The 20430-nt window shown below is 43.1% G+C and overlaps 1 protein-coding gene across 7 annotated transcripts in view; it reads left to right on the top strand.

Moving 5' to 3' along the window:
* Positions 1 to 6805: 6805 nt before the first annotated feature.
* GPR160 (G protein-coupled receptor 160) overlaps positions 6806 to 20430 on the top strand; it is a 57239-nt gene continuing 43614 nt past the window's right edge. Inside the window, exons 1-2 of one of the 7 annotated variants that reach the window (XM_037841013.1) lie at positions 6806 to 7050; positions 8191 to 8270. The gene's annotated coding sequence lies outside the window, so the exon portion shown is untranslated. The other 6 variants (XM_037841000.1, XM_037841005.1, XM_037841022.1 and 3 more) reach the window with 6 other exon arrangements.

Here is a 20430-nt window from a genome sequence, read left to right as displayed (position 1 = left end):
AATTAGAAACCCTCAAATTTTAAATTTACTGCTGTTATGGATTGGATTGTGTCCCCCACAATGACTTGTTCAAGTCCTAATTCCCAGTCTGTGGATGTGAACCTATTTGTAAACAGGATCTTCAAAGATCCTATTAGTTAAGATAAGACCAAACCAAATCAGTATGGGCCTTAACCCAAAGTGACCAGAGTCCTTATAAGCAGAAGAAATTTGGACACAGCAGTAGGAGACTGGGAGAGAGACAGCCTTGTGAGGGAGACAGAGATTGAGTGACAGATTGCCAGTAAGTCACCACCAGAATGTGGCACACTTCAGAGAAAGCACCATCCTGCTGAGACCTTGACCTTAGACTTAGAGCCTCCAAAACTGCGAGACATTAAATTCCTGTTGTTTAAGCCAACCAGCCTGTGGTATTTGCACAGCAGCCTGCCAAACTGAAACAACTGCCCACCATGAACTTAGCCTCTCCTCTTACCCAAACTGAAAGCTCACCATTGTTTTACTTATTGTAGTGTATCATGACTGCTTACCTACTATTTGTACAGATGGGTTCTGACTAAGAGGAAATGTATTATAATTTAAAGGGGAGAAATCATTAGGGTATGTTACAGGTGTGGAACCCAAACCATGAAAATCTGTTAATTTATTTTTTTAACTTTTTATTAAGGAAAATTTCAATTACATACAAGTGTAGACTGAATAATATAATGAATGTCCATGGGAGATTACCCAGCTTCAGCAATTATCAACTCATAGCCAATCTTGTTTTGTCTATTTGCCATCAACTTCCACCCATCTTATTTTATTTTGAAGCAAAGATGTTTGGGAATATTTTTAATGTTGGTTGGTAAAGAGTAGACTATATGGAATCAAAAGAATGTAATCAAAATGACTTGATCAGCAAGATACTTGGGGAAGCAGAACAAGAAATAGAAACAGACTGTGTGGTTTTGACCACAGAAAAGATGGGAGGACAGAGACATTTGCATAGACAGACAAAACACAGACTGTGAAAACTATCTGTAAAATCAGTGAAAGTGGTTTTCCAGATATGCATAATGAGTGGAAAATATGTTAGCAGTTCCTGAGAGGTTCTTTACTTAAAACAGATGTGGTAAAGTTCAGTGCCTCTAAACATTCAAATCCTGGTTCTGTTATTTACAAGCTGTGTGACTTGGCCAATTTACTTAATCTCATTGTGCATCAGGTTCCTCATCTATAAAATTTAGGGTGGTTGTAAGGGTTAAATGACATAATACATGTAAAACATTTAGAATCATGCCTGGCCCACATTAACCTCACCATAAATTTTAACCATTAGAAACGAAAACAAAGGAAAACCAACAACAACAGAATCGTGGGCAAAGAGGGAAGTGGGAACTGAATATGAGGGAGATGGAACTGATGATAAAACTGAATTCATAAATCAATTTTAGTTTCTCTGGGGTCTCGGTTCTGACTTAGTAAAGTTGTTTGGAGGTGGGAAAGAGAAGAAAGAGGAAACCAAAACTGGCTTTGCAGATGCTGTCTAGAGTCTATTACACTGTTAAACACAAAATCACTTGAAAAAACGCCTATTACCTGGGAATCTTTATGGGTCCCCAAAATATCCTCCTACCTAAGTGATCTGCTCACTTGGTGGGAGTTGTCCCATTGAGTAAAGTATAATATAGGTATTGTGGTTTGCTAAAGCTGCCAGAATGCAATATACCAGAAATACGTTGGCTTTTTCAATGGGGATTTATTAACTTACAAATTTATGGTTCTAGGGCCATGAAAATGTCCAAATTAAGGCATCAAGAGGAAGATAACTTCTCTGAGGAAAGGCTGCTGACATCTGGAGTTCCTCTGCCACATGGGAAAGCAAATGGCGATGTCTGCTGGTCCTTCTCTCCTGGGCCCTGGTTTCAATATGGCTCTCTCGGTTTTTGTGGGTCCTTCTTGCTTCTCCGAGGGTATTTTCTTTCTAAGCTCTCTCTCTCTCACCATGAGCTCTCCTAAAGGACTCCAGTAAAGGATTAAGACCCACCTTGAATTGGATGAGTCACATCTCCATGGAAACAACCAAAGCAAAATGTACCACCCACAACAGTTCTGCACCCACAAGAAAGGATTAAAAGAACATGGTGTTTTCTGGGATACATAATAGTTCCAAACCAGCACAATAGGTAACTTGAGGAGCGTATTCTGAAGCAGTATTTTCATTTTGTATCTGTCACCTACCCCCAGCTCACTCTACTGATCCTCTCCAAATTGTTTCTGAGCAAAAGGCAGAATCAGTTATAACTCTTCCCATATAGAGATGCATTAAATGCAGAAAGAATGCAACTTAAGTCATATACATAGCACAACAAAAGAAAAAAAGACAGATATAGAAGAGTATTTCAGATAAACACTTCGTTCTCAAGGAATTTTTAAAGAACCTATAGACTCTTTGCAAAAAAGCTACAGGAGGAAATATGAGAGATCAGAGATTAGAGAGGAAAATGAAGTAAGTGTTATCAATCAGCAGAGAAATGAAAGAAAACATTAAAATCATTTTGGAAATGAAAACCACAATAGAAGCAGTAAGACGTATCACAGATACTTCTGGAACAAATATAAATGCCATGGAAGATAGGCTTGAGAAAATACACAAGGTAGAGGAAAAGAAAAGATGGCAATTAAGGATGATAGAAATGCAGAGACAGAACTCAGAAAATATGCTGCCCATCAACCCTTCTTGGAAAAGTTAGTTGCAAAATTTAGACAGTCAAGAGACAAAATTCAAGATAAAGAGTTGCTTTAATGGACTATTGGTGAGCAATGAATCCATTTAAAGATGAACTAAGGTAAACAATAGCAAGAGTTGTAATTATAGGGCAGAACGAGTCGCAGGGTTGGCACTGTCAATATAAATGGGGTCTACGAGGGGAAGCTGGACATCTGGGCCAAGTGACCCCAGGTGTGGCGCCTTTGTTGGAGCACTGCTTAGGTGTGGTTTGGCATTGCTCCCGTCCGTGGAGGTGTGTCTGCATCTCTGCCTGCCCAGAGGTTCTGTGAGCTTCCCAATACTCTTTTAAAAAATCATTTTTTGGGGGTCTTTTGCTTAAACTAGCTAGAGTGGATTCTGTTGTTTGTCATTAAGAAATCTGACTGATAAACCATTCAAATAAAATTTAAGCAAGAGAATCTATGTGGTCAAAGTGGTGTGTTGTGGGAACAGCCAACACTTTAACACATGGTTGGTAGGAATGTTGTTCCAACCCTTTGAAAGGGCAATTTGGCAGTGTAGATTAAAAACTTAAATATGAATCCCGGTGACCCAACAATTCTACTTCTTGGAACTTATTGTCCAGATTTAAATGCACTTTCATTCATTCAACAAGTATTTATTAAGCACTCTTCTAGGAGCTGAATACAAAGTTCCTACCCTCTTGGAACGCGCATTCTGTGGTAGAAGAGTAGAGAGAAGACAGACAATAAAGAAGGTAAACACATAAAAAATACCATGTGTTAGAAGGTTATAAGTGCTAGGAGGAGGGAGGAAGCAGGGAAGGGGACCAGGAGTTGTCAAGCACTTGGTAACTTGAGATCAGGTGGCCAGGGAAGACTCACTTCAGAGTAAAGACCTGAAGGAGGTGAGGGATTAGGTCCTGTGGCATTTGGAAGAAGAGAGTTCCAGAGAGAAAACAGCAAGTGTAAAGGCACTTGTTAAACTAATGGACTAGTAATAATTCATGGCAGGTCACAACAAATCATGTACTTTTATTATTTTCCTTTTTTCAAAAAAAAATTTTTGTTAGAGTAGATAACATCTAGGAAATGAAGATGCTAATGAGATGCTAGACAAGTGGTGATTTTGTAGTGACACTTTCAGACTGACTTTGTTTTACATAGCATTTAAGATCTGAGTAGGCAAAAAGATTAGTTGAAGGGGTGAAACTGGGAATTCAATATGATTCTGAATCTATATATTGGCCAGGGATCCACTTGTGGGATGCTAGAAACTTAAACAATAATAGCCTAAATGATCATTTATTAAGCCCTCACCATAAACTAGCACTGTGCCTTGTGCTTTTAGGACAGTTTCTAATTTTACAATACATAATCTAATTTCACAAATTTGCCCAAAGTCATTAGCTAATATAAATGGAAGAGCTGGAACTCAAACCTGGGTTGTCTAATGCCAAAACCGCTCTCTTTCTGCTGTAACACCCCGTTTTAGGTAGGGTTGGCTAGATTGAGTTTTAAAGATTCGTTTGGAAAGGATGGTATATCTGTTAGGATTGACTTCAATCGCATGTAACAAACCCTGACCAAGAACGCCTTAAACAAGTAAGGGGATTATTTTTCCCATGTAGTAAGAAGCTTGGAGCGAGGCAGTTTGGGCGGTGCTGCTCCTCTTTCTCTCTGCCTCTCCCACCTTCCATATTATGAAGCTTTCTTCCTCTTGTGTGTTGTCCTTGGGGTCCCAAGACCCGTGTCCCACCTCCAGCCGCACAGTTATCTCACAGCAGGAAGAATAAAGGGGGAGAAAGGGGATGCATCAGGAAAGCAAAACTTTCCCCAGGACTCTCCAGCAGACTTCCTCATAAATCTCTTTGGCCAGACTTGTGTCACTTGACCATCCCCTACTGCAAGGTCGTCTGGGGAGCATTTCAGCTGGGCACCTTGCTTCTCTGAACAAAATCTGGGTTCTGTTAGCAAAGAAGAGAAGAATGCGTATTGAGGAGGTGGCTAGCAGTGTCTGCCGCAAGATTATCTGACAGATCAAGGATGTTGGGGAAGAAGCCTGCTGCCCCAGCAGAGCTGCTGGATCAAGTAGATTCTGGGAACTCTGGGCATCACTGTTGATGAATTGTGCTGCAAGGAATGCTGGGAAATGGAGTCTTTGTTCAAATCAGTCCTGCGCTCAGCTTCAATTGGATCAATTCTATTATTATAGAAGGAGAGCATGGCTATTGGAGACCAGCCAGACAGGGTTCCCCTTGGGAGGGAATCTGGCATGCTTCTGAGCCTTCTCTAGACAGGAAGGGTCTGAGGGCAGTTGTCAACACAGGCTTTGGGAAGGAAGAATATGCAGTGGGCACTCTGGAATACTTGGGGATGCTGGGGGCGTTTGAAGACAAATTCAACCTGGATTGGGCTGGCAAGAGGCATCAGGAATGCAGTCCTGCTCCCCAGAATCACCTAGTCCCAAACCCATCACTAGCAAGTTACCCCACCTCTCTGGGCTTCATTTTCCTCTTCTTTGAAGGGGAGTAACTGTCCCGGCCTGCGGGACGATCAATGGAAGCTCCAAGTCCTGCGAAGGAAGAATGGTATGGGACAAGAGACACGAAGAACGACAGCAAGACAGGTTTCTGATCAAGCTGCAAAATTTTATTGAAGAGGCAGGGTATATATACTCTAAGGGTGGAGGGAGTGGCTAGTAAGCACGGGTGGCGATCTAGGATTGGCTGCTGCTGTTGCTAGGGTGGAAGGCAGATGTAGGGGGATTGGCGGTTGCTGTTGCTGGGGATCTGGGATTGGTGGTAGCTGTTGCTGGGGTGGATGGCCAATGGGTGGCTACTGTTTAGGCGCGAACTAGCTACTGCTTAGGCGGGAACTACTGTTACTTCCTTGAAGAAGGCTAATTATAGCTTAGGCTGTTCTTGCATCAGCCCTGGTGGCCATGTTGCATGTTACCGGTATCGCTGAAGGTGAATATTATATATGCTACCTTAATTGTCCCCAACAATAACAACCCTACCTTTTAGGGTTGGTGTGAGGCTACTTTGAAATGATGTATGTCCAGCTCCTGTTCCACAGTCTATATGCCATTGATGGAGATAGCTATTTTTATTAGAAGAATGATCTAGCTTCTATGCCCCCCTGTTCCAATTCAGCTCCTACCCTTTCCCTCTCAGCTCTACTGTCCCACTTGCCATTCCTCTGTCAGAACTGCTCCCTCTGCCTGGCTATCTGCTTCTGACTTCGTCCGCAGTGGAATCTTGGTGGATCCAACTCACCTTCTGGTGAATCCTATAGCCCTTCATGACTCAGTTCAACCATCCCCTTCTCCCCGAAATCTTGTGACCTCCCCAGGCTGGGTGAAGCCACTCCTGGGTTCTCCTTGCAGCCCACATTTACTTTTATGAGGTTCTAATTGCACTCTCACGCCTGAGTTCCTTGCAAGGTCAGTCCAGGCTCTGTGGGAGGTTAAGAGGGGCCTAGTCCACTCCCCTTGTTTGAGGCTCCATGAAGAGGGGGAGGAGAAGGAAATTGTGCTACATTTAAAATGTTTAAATGACTGGCTAGCTGTAGATTCTCAACAAATAATTGTTGAATGAATATAAAAAACTATCACTTTGGACCCCAAAGCAATATAATTAAGTGCAAGACAAGTACAGGATTTATTTAAAAGCTGAATTCATAGTGCCCTACAGGAGGTTACCTAGTGCATGCAAATTTCAAGTTCTGTCACCCTGTGTTACACCCTCAACTGGGGACAACTGCCAAAAGTCTAAATTTGCGGAGGTTGGGAAAGGACTTGATCCAATGGGCCCCTGTCTACCCTTGCTGCTGGGGAGAAGGGACGCTCCTTGGGCTGAGACTGGGTCTTCAGAGCCCGACAAAGGGAGGGGGAGGGGTTTATCACTAAACGCCCAGCGGCTCCTGTTTCCCCCACCCCGCGTCCCGGAGTCGTCTGTCCTGCCAGTCTCTGCTCCGACCCTACCCGCAGGCCCTGGGTGGTGGCCTCAGTCACGTCTCGCCGCCCCACCGACAGGCGGCGCCCGTCAGCCGGTCTTTCGCAGGGGTCGCGGCGGGCCGGGAGCGCGCGAAGGCTGCCCCGCGCGGACCTCAGCACTTCCTGGTTACCAGCTGGCGGAGCAGCGGCGGGGTCGCCGCGGGGCCCCGGAGACCGTCTCCCCCGCCCCCACCCCTGCTCCGGGCAGCGCTCCGCCTCTCGCTGGGGCAGTCACCTGGGAGCGGGCGCGGCAGGTGCCGGAGCAAAGTCCCCGCTGTTAGGTCTGGCACCCGGGGCGGCGGGGACGCTGAGCGTGAACCAGGGCTGCTGCGCTGCGGGTGAGTGCCAGGGCTGGGGGGCGCGGCTGGAGAGCCCCTGGCTTGCTCAGCTCTTGCTTCCAGGTCTCTGGGCCGGGGTTGTTAACCTGTACCCACGCAGCTCGCGGCTTCCCCGGCTAGGCACTCAGGGCGCCGAGGAAGGAGAGGAATTACCCTTCCGGGAGTTTAGAGGCTGGGGCTACACCGTTGCCTAAAGGTCCCAAGAAGTGTGTATGGGGTGGAGTAGGGAGTGGGCTTGATTCACAGACACGAACGCTTTGGTTTGGGGTTATCGCTTAGCCTTAACCCCCGAAGTCTGGCGTGCTTTTGGAGCGGGGATGGGGGATGCAGTCTGGTGGCTCGGGTTGGGTTTATACACACCGCAAACTCGCCCTCCCCGTTTCCAGGTGAAATGATTTTTAAACATTTTAAAACAGGTGATGGTGGTGTTGCTGGAGCTCGGCTGGCACCTGTGAGCTCCGGTGCATGTTCCGATTTTCTTGTCTCAAAAAAGAATTCAGGGACAAGAGAAATAATAGCAAGCAGTGAAGTTTATTTGAAAGGCCGGCACATGCGGGTGGAAGATAGCAAAGGTTTGTAAGAAGGAGCACACACTTGAGAGGTCAGCGCAGGCGTGCCCAAGAGAGGGGACGCGCCTGGTTGAGCTATGCCCAGGTTTTATATCTTAGCCTGTTGCTATGCTTAACCCCTCCTTTCCCCTCCATCTGGCTATCTGAGCTGATTCTGAGAAACAGGGTTTGGTCTTCCTTTGCCCAGCCCCTCCTTGTTCTCCATCTGGCTATCTTGACTATTGATTGTCTGATGCTGACCCATCCTACATTTGGACTGACTGATGACGCCCCTGGCCTGCCCAGAGTGCCCTATTCTAGCCCTCCTCGTGGGTATGTGATTTTTTTTTTTTTTTAACTCTCCTTCCTGGTGCCGAGGTTGGTATAGCAGTCACGTACACACACGTGTATTACTTGGAGCCGACTTGCGTCTCCTCGCGCGCCTGGCACTGGGGTAAGCCGCAGGGCTTGGCAGGGCTGTTTATTCTCAGAGGCCGGGGCGTCCTGGCTGCTTCCAAATTCCCTCCAGATAAGGTGCGGCCGCCCTCCGGAATTTGGCGACTGAAGCTCCTTTTCTCACCTGGGCAGGTAGCCTCGGACGCGGTCTGCGGAGGAAGGTGCTTCGAGGAGGAAACGCTCCTGCTTTGTCCCCCACTTTTGCAAACGACTCGGGTAGGTGGTAGGCTTCGGTAAAATCCGGTGATAAACCAACTAACCACACCAATCAGAATTTCAAAGGAGGCGAGAATGAGTGTTGGGTTCTCGGGAGTGCTAATTGCTTCAGGTTAAAGATTTACTTTTAAGATTTTTTTGTTGTAACTTCTTTGACTACCAAAACTCCTTTGATTAATTTGATAACCTCTAAGACTGGAATTTTTTTGTGGTATCTCCAGAATTAGAATTAATTGGAAGAGTCAGTGGGGATCATCCTGGCTGCGCCGAGAGCCACAGGGCAGGGAACTTGTGGTTTAACAGCAATGTGGTGTGTACACCTTGGCTGGATCTTAATTTGATCAAAAAACGTTTTTTAAAAATTGAGATGATAGAGGAAATTTGTAGTGGTTATTTGATAGTATTAAAATTATTTTGTTTAGTTGGTTATGATAATGGTATAGTGATTATATTTTCTAAAACCCTTTATCTTTTAGATATACATATTGAAGTTGAAATAGAGGTTGGGGATTTGCTTCTCAATAATCCGATTTCGGAGGCGCTGTTGGGGGTGGGAGTAGGGAGAAAGAGATGAAAGGAGATTGGCTATAAATTGTTAATTGTTAAAACTGGGTTTATGGGTATGGAAGTCCTTATGCTAACGTCTCCTTTTGGATATGATTGACATTTTCCTTAATAAAAAGTAACAACAATAACAAGAACAAAACCTGTGGAGCCTTTTAGAAACCCAGAGGATGGGTACTGCAAGCACCACAGGTGAGTGTAAGATTTGTAAATTGGGTGTTAAGGTTGCCTCTCCATTTCTTTTTTCTCCCTCCTCGGAAAGCATTCAGTGTGTGCTGAATGTGATAAAGCTGTTGCCGGATCAAGTTGATGCAGGTGAATGCTTTGTCAGCTTTGTTCTATACAAAGGGTGGGGGTTGAGTTGCCTCCAATCTGAGCCAGTTGTGTGAAGTGTGTTAGCAGTTTTCTGAACTGCCCAAATCTCTTTTAAGTTATGCTCGTCGAAAAAACAGAGCTCAGAGTAACAAATACATCCATGTACATTTAAGATCTGAATATACTTCTGGATGTATTGTTTACATCAATAAAAAGCTCACATTATAAAAAACAGCACAAGGTGAGTGTGAGTATACTTATTACTTAAAACGGATCTTATCTGTGTGTGTGTTGCCTTGTTCGTGTCTACCTTGTTTGCTTCAGGAATTCAAGACATGTCTTAAATATTTAGCAAAGAACCATTTCCTAAAAATTTTGCAGTGTTAGCACCATTCTTTTCAAGAACTCTGCTTTGTGTGTGTGTGTGTGTGTGGACAACTTATTTTTGCCTCCTAATTTATTATATAATTTTTACTTTTTCTGTGATTTCAAGTTACTAAATTAGTAATTTGAAAAAGTAATGATTCTCAGAGACAGCTATGAATGTTCTGTAAAAGAAAGAGGATACATACTCTGGAAAGATAAACCCACGTTTCTGAGTGGCTTCAGTACAACTGAATTTAGTGCCTCTTTGATTTTAAGAGAAAACAAGCCAAGTAGATGATACCTATGACCAGTTAAAAAAGTTAACATGTCAGATGAGATGAATATCCTCTGCATAGACCTTTCCTGTGTAGATTTCCTGGTGTAAAAGAAATTGTAATGTCGTGAGGAAACACTAAAGCATGTCCCAATTTCACTGCAATATATGGGAAAATAAGGAGAGACGGACAAAAATCCCCATAGAGAGGGAAAAAGACTATCATATAGTGAATCATGGTCATATTTGAATGAAATTGTTTGGCTTGTAGTTTGGTTTCTTGTTATTAATCAAAGAAGTATGCAAAAGTATGGTGACTTTATTTTCAACCTCAGTTTCCTCACTAGTTCTCTGAAACAAGAGCATGAGGAGAGAAAAGAAGCTTGCCCTGCCCTCAGTGACCAGGCACCCACCCGTTGATTACTCTCTTCTGTGTGAGGCTGGAGGAATTGGACTCCTTGGGGAGCTGACTGCTGATAGCCATTTTAAGGAGTTACCACAAATACGACACCATCTTCTCCTGCCTCACGTTATTGAAGGGTATAAACACATTAGAAAGCAGATTGCTCTTTTGTTGGCCTAGAAATGAGAGGAGAGGGTGTTAGCAATCAAGGCAACCATGTTCTACATTTGTACAGTACTCTGCTTTCATCTCCATTGCCTCACCCATCCTGTTAGGTGTGGTGGCCGTGCTGGAGGACTATTTTGTTTTTTAACAGATAGGAGCATTAAAATCTAAAGAAGCTTGCCTTAAGGTCAAAGGGCAAAGGAAATTTAACATTTATTAAGAGTCTGTTGTAGTCTTCACACACTCATGTTTTTAATTCTCACAAATCTCTGAGTTGGGTGTTATTAACCCAATTTGCAGATGGGAATTGTTGCTTAGAGTGGTAAATAGTTATCCTGAGGTCTCGCAGCTAGTAAAAGTAGAGGCAGGATTCAAACTCAGATCAGTCTGATTTGAGAGTCTACATTATTTTCAGCCTCTGCTGTTGTCCGACCCTGTCTTCAGCAGATAGCAGAGCTACACTCCAGGACTGGTTAGTTATTCTAGGCAAGTGTGGTGGTTTGGAGCTGTAGGTACTCCAGAAAAACAGGTTCTTAAACTTAATCCATTCCTGTCAATGTGAACCCATTGTAAGTAGAGCCTTTTGATGAAGTTACTTCGGTTAAGACGTGGCCCAACTCAATCAGGATGGATCTTAATCCTATTACTGGAGTCCTTTATAAGAGAAATGAAATTCGTACATGAGAGGGAAAGGCACAGAGGGAGCAGCCAAAAGCTGAATTCAGTGGACCCCAGCTAAGGACCAAAGATTGCCAGCTGCCAGCCCCAGAACACCACAGTCTCTGGGGAGAAAGCACTGCCTTGATGATGGTTTGATTTGGACTTTTTTCCTCATCTCAAAAACGTGAGCCATTAAATTCCCATTGTTTAAGCAGACCCATTGCATGGTATTTTAGCAGCCAAGGAAACTAAAACAGCAAGCTATCTTTTCATCACACTAGTGCTATAGCCCGCATCCAACCAGCAGACATGTTTTACCAGGGCAGCATAGAGTTGAAAAGAAAACTGAGCCAGTGTTGAAAATTGGGAGACTTCTGATATTCTGCCCTTAAGAATTCCTGACGGCATTACCGGGGCCGCTGCCTCTTTAGAGAGTGCTGGTGCACTCCAGTACTCCCAGTCTCCACCCTCCCTAAAATCTCCCCCGTCCTTGGGGCGGGGTGTTGTTGCCCTCGCACTGTTGTTTCCCTTACAGTAGTAGACTCTTTCTCTACACATGTGTGTGTCTGTACTCTGCCTGTTACGTTCATTTTCAAAGAACTTAGGGGTTTACTGTCCCTGCCATAATATAAAAGTGGAGTACATGTGTGGGCAGGTTACAGTAGAGAAAAATCCCTCCCAAATCCCAGACCATTCACTCTTTGTGAGCGGGAAGATGGATTATCTGCTCTTTGGTGCTCTTTGGGGATGGGGCACCCAGATGCCCTTCTCTTGAAGCAGCCTGTCTTTGGGATCCACGTGGATTCAGAGGTTGAGCTTCAGCTCTCTGAGGCTGCTCTGACCTGGATCCCAGCCACCATGAGGGTTTCTTACCAAGCTTACAAAGGCTTCTTCCCCTGCTTTTGTCTACTTGCCCCTCTTCCACTAATGAAAGTGTTCTAGCACACTGCCCAGGCATTGCCTGGTCAGAATATTCTGTTGGGATGAGGAACTGAGACCTCACAAGGTTTCTGTGACGCAAGCCCAAGGGTGGCTTAATTTCCTCCTTATCTTGCAACTTTTGATTAAAGATCACAGGACAGATGTTCTCACCTCTGTCTATATGTGGAGTGGTCTGAGTTTATTACCGTTGAAGCTTCCGTTTAGATCTTTGTTTCCTTCCTCTTAATTCTGAGTGTTCAGAGCCCTGTGGTGGGGGTGGGGGTGTGTGTGTAGGTAATGACAGGAAAGAAGTACCGCAAATGTGGCCTGGTAGGGTGGTTTCAAGGAATCACCAGATGCTGTTTTGAGGCCTTTGTCACTGCATCTGTTAGTCTTGGTGTGTATGTATCCCAATGTGATAAGAAAAATAGAACAAACAAAGGCTGCAAATGGAATGCCTTGTTTTGACTGAAGTAGGTTTAGAGGCAGAGGTGTTTTTTACTTGCCAGACCAGCTGGTTGATTAGATCCTTTCAGGAGAATTCTGGGACTCAGGTTTGTGGGTGTGTGTCCCTCACTTAATCAGTAATTACTAACTCCCCGTGCCACATGGGCAGACTGCAAGGAAGAGTGGCTTGATTATTAGCCCAAGCAAACAAAGGCTAGGAGGAGCGGTGATGTGTGGGCTCTTTCCAGATCACTGACTTTTATTTCTGGTTCTTCTACCACCTAGCAGTGTGACCTTGGCCTGTTTTGTTTTGTTTTGTATTGTTTTAAAAACCTCTGTGCCTCTGTTTCCTCATATTTAAAATGGAAGTAGTAACAATTCCTACCTCATTAACATTAAGTGCTTATTACCATCCATGCCAGGGTGGGGTAAAGTTCACTATGGATTTGTTGTTGTTGTTAGAGCACTTTCTCCTTTACTTTTGCTTTTATTCAGGAACAAATTTTCCCCGTAAGTCTGGAAGGAAGGCTGCAGGGTAGAAGTGCTTTCTAGCTCTGACCTCCCTATTTTCAGAGTGAGCCATGGGCTGCTTGTCTCCATGACAAATACTAACACGGCATTTCATGTAGCAGCAACTTTGGAATTGATGAGGAGAGCTAGGACAGAGTCCAGGGCTTTGACTCTGTTATTTTGGGATTAAAATCTGCACTGACTATAGAAAGGAGATGGAAGCCCCGGGCATTCTGGTGTCAGCGTGGACTAGGAGTTGGACACAGGGTCCCAACCCCCGATCTGCCTCCGCCTGGCTGGGGCTAGGGCAGCAGGAGTTCTCTGGACGTCCACTGCCTCTTCTGTCAAGGGGAGGAGCATGTCTCGTAGGCCTACTGGAGCGGCTAACAAAATTTCGTGAAAACCCTAGGGCTTTGAAAGTCCAGTACAAACACAGTGAAGTCCTATGTTTGATTTGCTTCTCAGTGGTGAAATTATAGAACAGATGTACTAGAAGTTTACTTTTTAACTTGGAGAAGTGATACAGATGCTCTTAACTAATATTTATATAGCATTTTGTAGTCTTTAAAAGGGCCGTCTAATTTGATCTTTAACCAGTGACTGATTAAGGTTTTATACTCATCTTTATCTTGCAGAGAAGAAATTGGGGATCTTTCCCCAAAAGTTCAGGATCCCAAGTCATAGCCAGGGCTTGGGCTGACATTGGAGCATAGATCTTCTGATATGAGATCCTGTATTTATTTCCACTGACATTTGCTGCCTTCTGCTGCAGGTTGGGAGAGGTACAAAAGTGAACTTGAGATTCAGGCTAGAAATGGGAACATAGTAATGGATTACCTACTTTCATTTATCAGAGGAGGTAACTTGTCCTTATTCCTTACTTGCTTAAGGTATCCTAGGGAGGGTTGCCATCCTGGGGAGGGAAAGGAAGACATTGATTAGGTCTCCTCAGGAAGCTGAAAACATCCACTGTGTCCAGGGAGGCAATGAGTCTCCTCCAAGCAGCAGAGGTGGAAGTCTCTCCTGTTGACAGCCCCTGCCCAGATTCATTCATGGATGTGCCAGCCGGGGGTCCAGGAGGGGTAGCGGGGGTGCGGTGGGGTGCTGTTGGACTTCCCATCTCCGCTCCACCTGGTCCGCTCTCGGTGCCCTCACCCACAGCTTTATTGGTGACTACCAAATCTGTGTTTGCCCTGGACACCTGCCCTGAAGTATGGATCCATAGCTTTCATGGTTCAGCCAACCTTCACTAAACCCTTTATCTTTCTCCTACATTCATTCATTTCTCTTCTTCCTCCACTCCCAGCCATTTGCTCAAGCAAGAAATCAGACAGCCCCTCTTGCTGTCACTTCTCCTTAAACCCTCATCCCACCCACTCCACCCCAGCTAATGGGCCCCAAAGCCAGCTCTCACTTAATCAACCCTTGAATGGGTTTCTCTATCTCACTGATTTCCTTGGTACTGATCAAAAGTATGGGTTTCTCTGCCCAATGCACTCAGATGACCAAGTCCTGAAACAACAGGGTTTCGAAGAGAAAAAGAGTTTATTGCTAAGCATGAAGCTGATCAGGTAGCCTATCAGCCTAAGTATCTGTCTCCCCGAACTGCAGTAATTCTGATAGTTTTATAGAATCAAAAGATGGGCAGGGGGAGAGCTGGGCAAGATGGCAGCATAGAGAGGAGTGGAAGCTAAGTAGTCTCCCTTGAACAACTACGAAAAACCAGAAACAACTAGTAAATAATCCAGAATAACTGTGGGGGGACAAACGAGACCATCCACTCATCATACACCAACCTGAATTGGGAGGAATGCCCGAGATCACAGCATAAAATCTGTAAGTAAAACCTGTGGATACAAGTCGTGAGACCCCCTCCCCCATAGCCCGAGCTGCAAAGCCTCATGGTGCCAGAGAGAAGCTCTCTCCCAGCAAGCGAATATAGCTCAGCTGAGCTCCAACTGGGGTTTTAAGTAGCGAGTGTGAACTGCTCACTACAGGTATGAATCCCTAAAAAACAGACAGAGGCTTTGGGTGACGACTGACCTTGAAGAGCTGGAGGGTTGCCTTGGACTGGGTCTGAAGGGGACTATCTGTTTCTTTTTTGGCTCAGTGGAGAAAGCCCCAGTCATTTTCAGTTTCCAGGGCTGTGACTCAGAGAAGGGTGGAGACAGCACAAGCAGAGAGAGAGACCATTGAAATGCTAATGACCCCCCCAGGGGGTCTATCTTCTCTAAGAGGAAAGGGGTGGGGCCCTTTCCATTCAGAACCAGACCCCAGAGCCTGGGGGAACATGGCCATACCTCCTCACACCAGTGAAGAATTATAGGCTAACAGGCATCACCTGCTGGGCAGAAAAGCACAGTGACCTGAGGCATCACAGGGTGGAGCAATTTTCTAAGACACACCCTCAGGGAAACCAGATACTGAATATTTCTTCCCTCTGGGACCTGAGCCTGTTCTGGTCTGGGAAAACCTGATTTGGATAACCAAGGAAACCATGCCTAGACAACAGAAAATTACAACCTACACTAAGCAAAACAAAGTTATGGCCCAGTCAAAGGAACAAGCGTACACTTCAACTGAGATACAGGAATTTAAACAACTAATGCTAAATCAATTCAAAAAGTTTAGAGAAGATATTGCAAAAGAGATAGAGGCTATAAAGGAAACAATGGGCATATATAAGGCAGAAATCAAAAGTTCAAAAAAACAACTAGTAGAATCTATGGAAATGAAAGGCACAACACAAGAGATGAAAGACACAATGGAAACATACAACAGCAGATCTCAGGAGGCAGAAGAAAACACTCAGGAACTGGAGAATGAAACACCTGAAAGCCTACACACAAAGGAGCAGATGGAGAAAAGAATGAAAAAATATGAGCAACGTCTCCGGGAACTCAAGGATGAAACAAAGTACAATAATGTACATATCATTGGTGTCCCAGAAGGAGAAGAGAAGGGAAAAGGGGAGGAAGCAATAATAGAGGAGATAATTAATGAAAATTTCCCATCTCTTATGAAAGACATAAAATTACAGATCCAAGAACTGCAGCGTACTCCAAACAGAAGAGATCTGAATAGGCCTACGCCAAGACACTTAATAATCAGATTATCAAATGTCAAAGAGAGAATCCTGAAAGCAGCAAGAGAAAAGTGATCCATTACATACAAAGGAAGCTTAATAAGACTATGTGTGGATCTCTCAGCAGAAACCATGGAGGCAAGAAGGAAGTGGTGTGATATATTTAAGATACTGAAAGAGAAAAACCACCAACCAAGAATCCTGTATCCAGCAAAGCTGTCCTTCAAACATGAGGGAGAGCTCAAAATATTTTCTGACAAACAGACAACAAGAGACTTTGGGAACAAGACACCTGCCCTACAGGAAATACTAAAGGGAGCACTACAGGGTGATAGAAGACAGGAGTGTGTGGTTTGGAACACAATTTTGGGAGGTGGTAGCACAAAAATGTAAGTACACTGAACAAAGATAACTGTGAATACGGTTGAGAGAAGAAGATGGGGAGCATGTGAGACACCAGAAGAAAGGAGGAAATATAAAGAATGGGACTGTGTAACTTGGTGAAATCTAGAGTATTCAACAATTGTGATAAAATGTACAAATATGTTCTTTTACGAGGGAGAACAAGCAATGTCAACCTTGCAAGGTGTTAAAAATGGGGAGGCATTGGGGGAGGGATGCAATCAACATAAACTAGAGACTGTAACTAAAAAAAAAAAAAAGAGATGGGCAGGTTATAGGATTATGAACACAAAGGCTTGAGATGACAAGGTTAGAGATGATCTTATTATTGAGCATATGCAGATTGATTACATGCTTAGTCACAGAACTTATGTAAGAAAATAGCCTTAATATGAAGGGCGTGATTTTTGGTGTTATAATGAGGTATAGGTCACTTATGGGTTAAAGTTTAAGCTACTGAGCATGTCAGGTGGGCCTCTTTTGGTTAGATACAGCTTCGTCTATAAGATAGTTTAGAAATTGGGATGGGTTATTTTGGGGCTGACTCAAGTTTCTTCATTAATAAACATGAGGGGCTGTCTTTTGTGATCATAAGACTCTAAAGTTGAAAAACAGGATAAGGGGGTCCAAGTGGGACCAGTCACAAGGCTTTTATAATCACAAGATAAGTTATAGGGTTTTATGGTCATTATCAAAGATCTAGGCAGCTGGGTTATAATTCAGTAATTATTAGTACTTCCTTCTGGCTATTGTAATACACTAGAAAGTAAGAGCATCTATATGATTCATTAATCATAATTATTTGTTAATTCTTAATTTCTAGTTACATCCTTGCCTCCTGTCCCTCCTCACTCATCTTTCACAGGCGCTTTCTCTCCTTCAGCTTAATTTTATTCTGGAAAGTCAAGGGGAAAAAATCACTTAAGACTTCACCATCCGAGAGCCCCAAAACATTAACTTCTTGGCATATTTCCTTCCAATTTTGTTTTACCTTGCTTTTGTTTTTTTATAAATCTAATAAATTTAAACATTTTAAAAGCATTTAACTCTTTATGTTAACATTTTAATATAGTTGTCAGATGGTGATTAAAATTTATCATGGCATTTTCCCATGACTATAAAATACTGCTTTTAATGACTGCATATGGGTGTGACTTTTTTAGTCATTCTCTTAATATTAGAGAAGTAGGTGGTTTCTCATTTTTTGATATAGTAAATCATTCTAAGTTGAATGCAGTAAACCTTTGATGCCATTTCACATAATTTGGGATGAATTTCTATAAGAATAATTACTGAGTCAAAGGTTTTGAACAATAAAAAGTTTTTTCTTTGATTACAGAAGCAATCAATTTTCATTGCAGAAAATCTGGAAAATTTTCTGCAAATGCGCCTCCATACTCTGACCAATCAGAAGTAGTTGCTATTAGTGTGGCTGGCTCTCTCGTCCAGGATGAGTATTCTCCATAGCCTGGCTTTTTCACGTGTGGCCTGTGGACATGCAGCAGGGGATCACTTGAGAGCCTATTAGAAATGCAGAATCTCCATCCCACCCTAGACATCTTGAATCAGAATCTGCCTTATAACAGGATCCACATTCAAGTTTGAGAATCATTGGTCTACAAGGCCACAACCTTAAACCACAGATGGCCTGACATTAATTACCTCTGGGCTATGTATATACATACATAATTCATATTTATCAAGTGTTGGGATAATATTTGTGCCGGTTTGAAGTTGTAATGGACCCAAGAAGAGCCATGATCTTTTTTTTTTTTCTCATTTTACTTATTATTATTATTGTGAACTCTAACATATATACATAACAGTGATAGCTTTCCAAGTATGAATTCACAAGTAGTTAGCAAATTTCAAAGAATGTCATGGGTCAGAGTTCACAACTTCAGCCATTTCCATTTTGTAAAATATACATACAGACAGTTGTCATCTCTCGATGTACAGCTCAACAAGCAGTCATATAGATAATTTTAAAAATCATTATGGGTTACAGTTCCACACTTTCCATTCTTTCCTTATTATGCAAAACAAGGTATATACAGAAAGGTGAAGATCTTCAAGGCACAATTCAGTGAGCAGCTATAGAGCAAATCCCAAAAGATGCTATAGGCTACAATTCTACCGTGTCATTTACCTCCTTCCAGCCATTCCAAAACCCCAGCATCCAAAAAATATATATAATTATATAAAGTTTCAGTGTTCATAGACCTTTGCTAAATCTTATCTTGTTTGTTGTTGCCCCAGCCTCTCACTTAATCTTTCTCCACCTTCAGGGGTGTCTAGGCAGTGAGCACCCTAACTTGTTCATATTGAAAGGGGGTGCCGACAGTATGGGGAAGGGGGCCACATCCGAGAATTGATCTTAAAGAGGCTATTGCCTCTGGGTTTTAGGACTTGTCTGGTATAGGAACACTCTGGTGTACTTAAATTTCTGAAAGATAAAATGTAGTGAGTGCATCTTTTATAGACTCTCAGGTAGAGACCTGGGTATTTGGGGACTACTTTTGGGAAGGACATGGCATACTGTGTCATTTGGGTTATCCAGCTAGAGCTTGCATAAGAGAAACCTCTAGGATAGCCTCTCAACTCTACTTGGGAGCTCTCAGCTAGTTACCTTTCTTTTTTTCCCCCTTTTGGTTGAGTAGGCATTTTCAATCCCTCGCTGCCAGGGCCAGGCTCGTTCTTGGGAATTGTGTCTCATGTCATCAGGGAGATTCATGCCCCTGGGGGTCATGTCCTTTGTGGGGGGGAGGTTAATGAATTTATTTGCTGAGTTGGGCTTAGAGAGAGAAAGGCCACATCTGAGCAACTAAAAGAGGTACCCTGGAGGTGCCTCTTAAGCATAATTATAGGAGGGCTTAGCCTCCTATTTACAACCTTAAATTTCACAAGAGCAAGCCTGAAGTTGAGGCTTGATTTATTAAGTTGTGGGTTCTTAACTTCACTTAGTATATATTTTATCCTAAGATAAATGGTCAGTTTCTAACATTATCTTTACTTAGTTGTACAGTCATCATCACTCTCAACTTTAAACAATTATCACAACATAATACATCCCAGAGTTCTTATCAGCTGCTAATTATTCATCCCTAGTATTACTGTCGAGTTAGTAAAATATTCCTATTAAAATATAGTCATTACTATGTAATGGATAGTTTTTTCATACCACTTGGTTGTTAACACTCTGCACCAGCGTCACACCTTATAAGTGTATCATGCTAACACTTATTTAGGTTTGTGGTGCTACTCTGTGGGTTACATGGCTTTAAACAACGATTTACAAACATGTTCACCTTCAATGTGTCACTGATACTTATAATCCTGTTAACAAACCATAGTCACACCTGATCATTCACATATCATTAAGATCACCCTTATCATCAATGTTAGGTTATTGTTCCCCCTTCACTAGCTTCTAGCTATCTCTAGGTCTTCTATAGACTACATTATAAGACATTTATTTTACGTTTTTCACCGAGTTCACATTAGTGGTAGCATACAATATCTCTCCTTTTGTATTTGACTTATTTCACTCAGGATTATGTCCTCAAGATTCATCCATGTTGTCATATGTTTCGTGACCTCATTCCTTCTTACTCCCACATTGTATTCCATCATGTGTATACACCACATTTTGTTTATCCACTCATCTATTGAAGGACATTTGGATTGTGTCCATCTCTTTGCAATTGTGAACAATGCCGATATGAACATCAGTGTGCAGATATCTGTTCATGTCACCGCTTTCAGATCTTCTGGGTGTACACTGAGAAGTGAAATTGCTGGATTATAGGATAACTCGATATCTAGTTTTCTGAGGAACTGCCAAAACTGTCTTCCAGAGTGGCTGTACCATTATACAGTCCCACCAGCATGAATGAGTTCCAATTTCTCCACATCCTCTCCAGCATTTGTAGTGTCCTGTTTGTTTAATGGCAGCCATTCTTATTGGTGTGAGATGGTATCTCATCGTGGTCTTGATTTGCATCTCCCTAATAGTGAAGATGAAATTTTTCATGTGTTTTTTAGCCAT

The sequence above is a fragment of the Choloepus didactylus genome, chromosome 1, assembly GCF_015220235.1.
Source record: "Choloepus didactylus isolate mChoDid1 chromosome 1, mChoDid1.pri, whole genome shotgun sequence".
Taxonomy (NCBI): domain Eukaryota; kingdom Metazoa; phylum Chordata; class Mammalia; order Pilosa; family Megalonychidae; genus Choloepus; species Choloepus didactylus.
The sequence above is the reverse complement of the archived record's forward strand: the minus strand, read 5'-3'. Positions and strand labels throughout refer to the sequence as shown.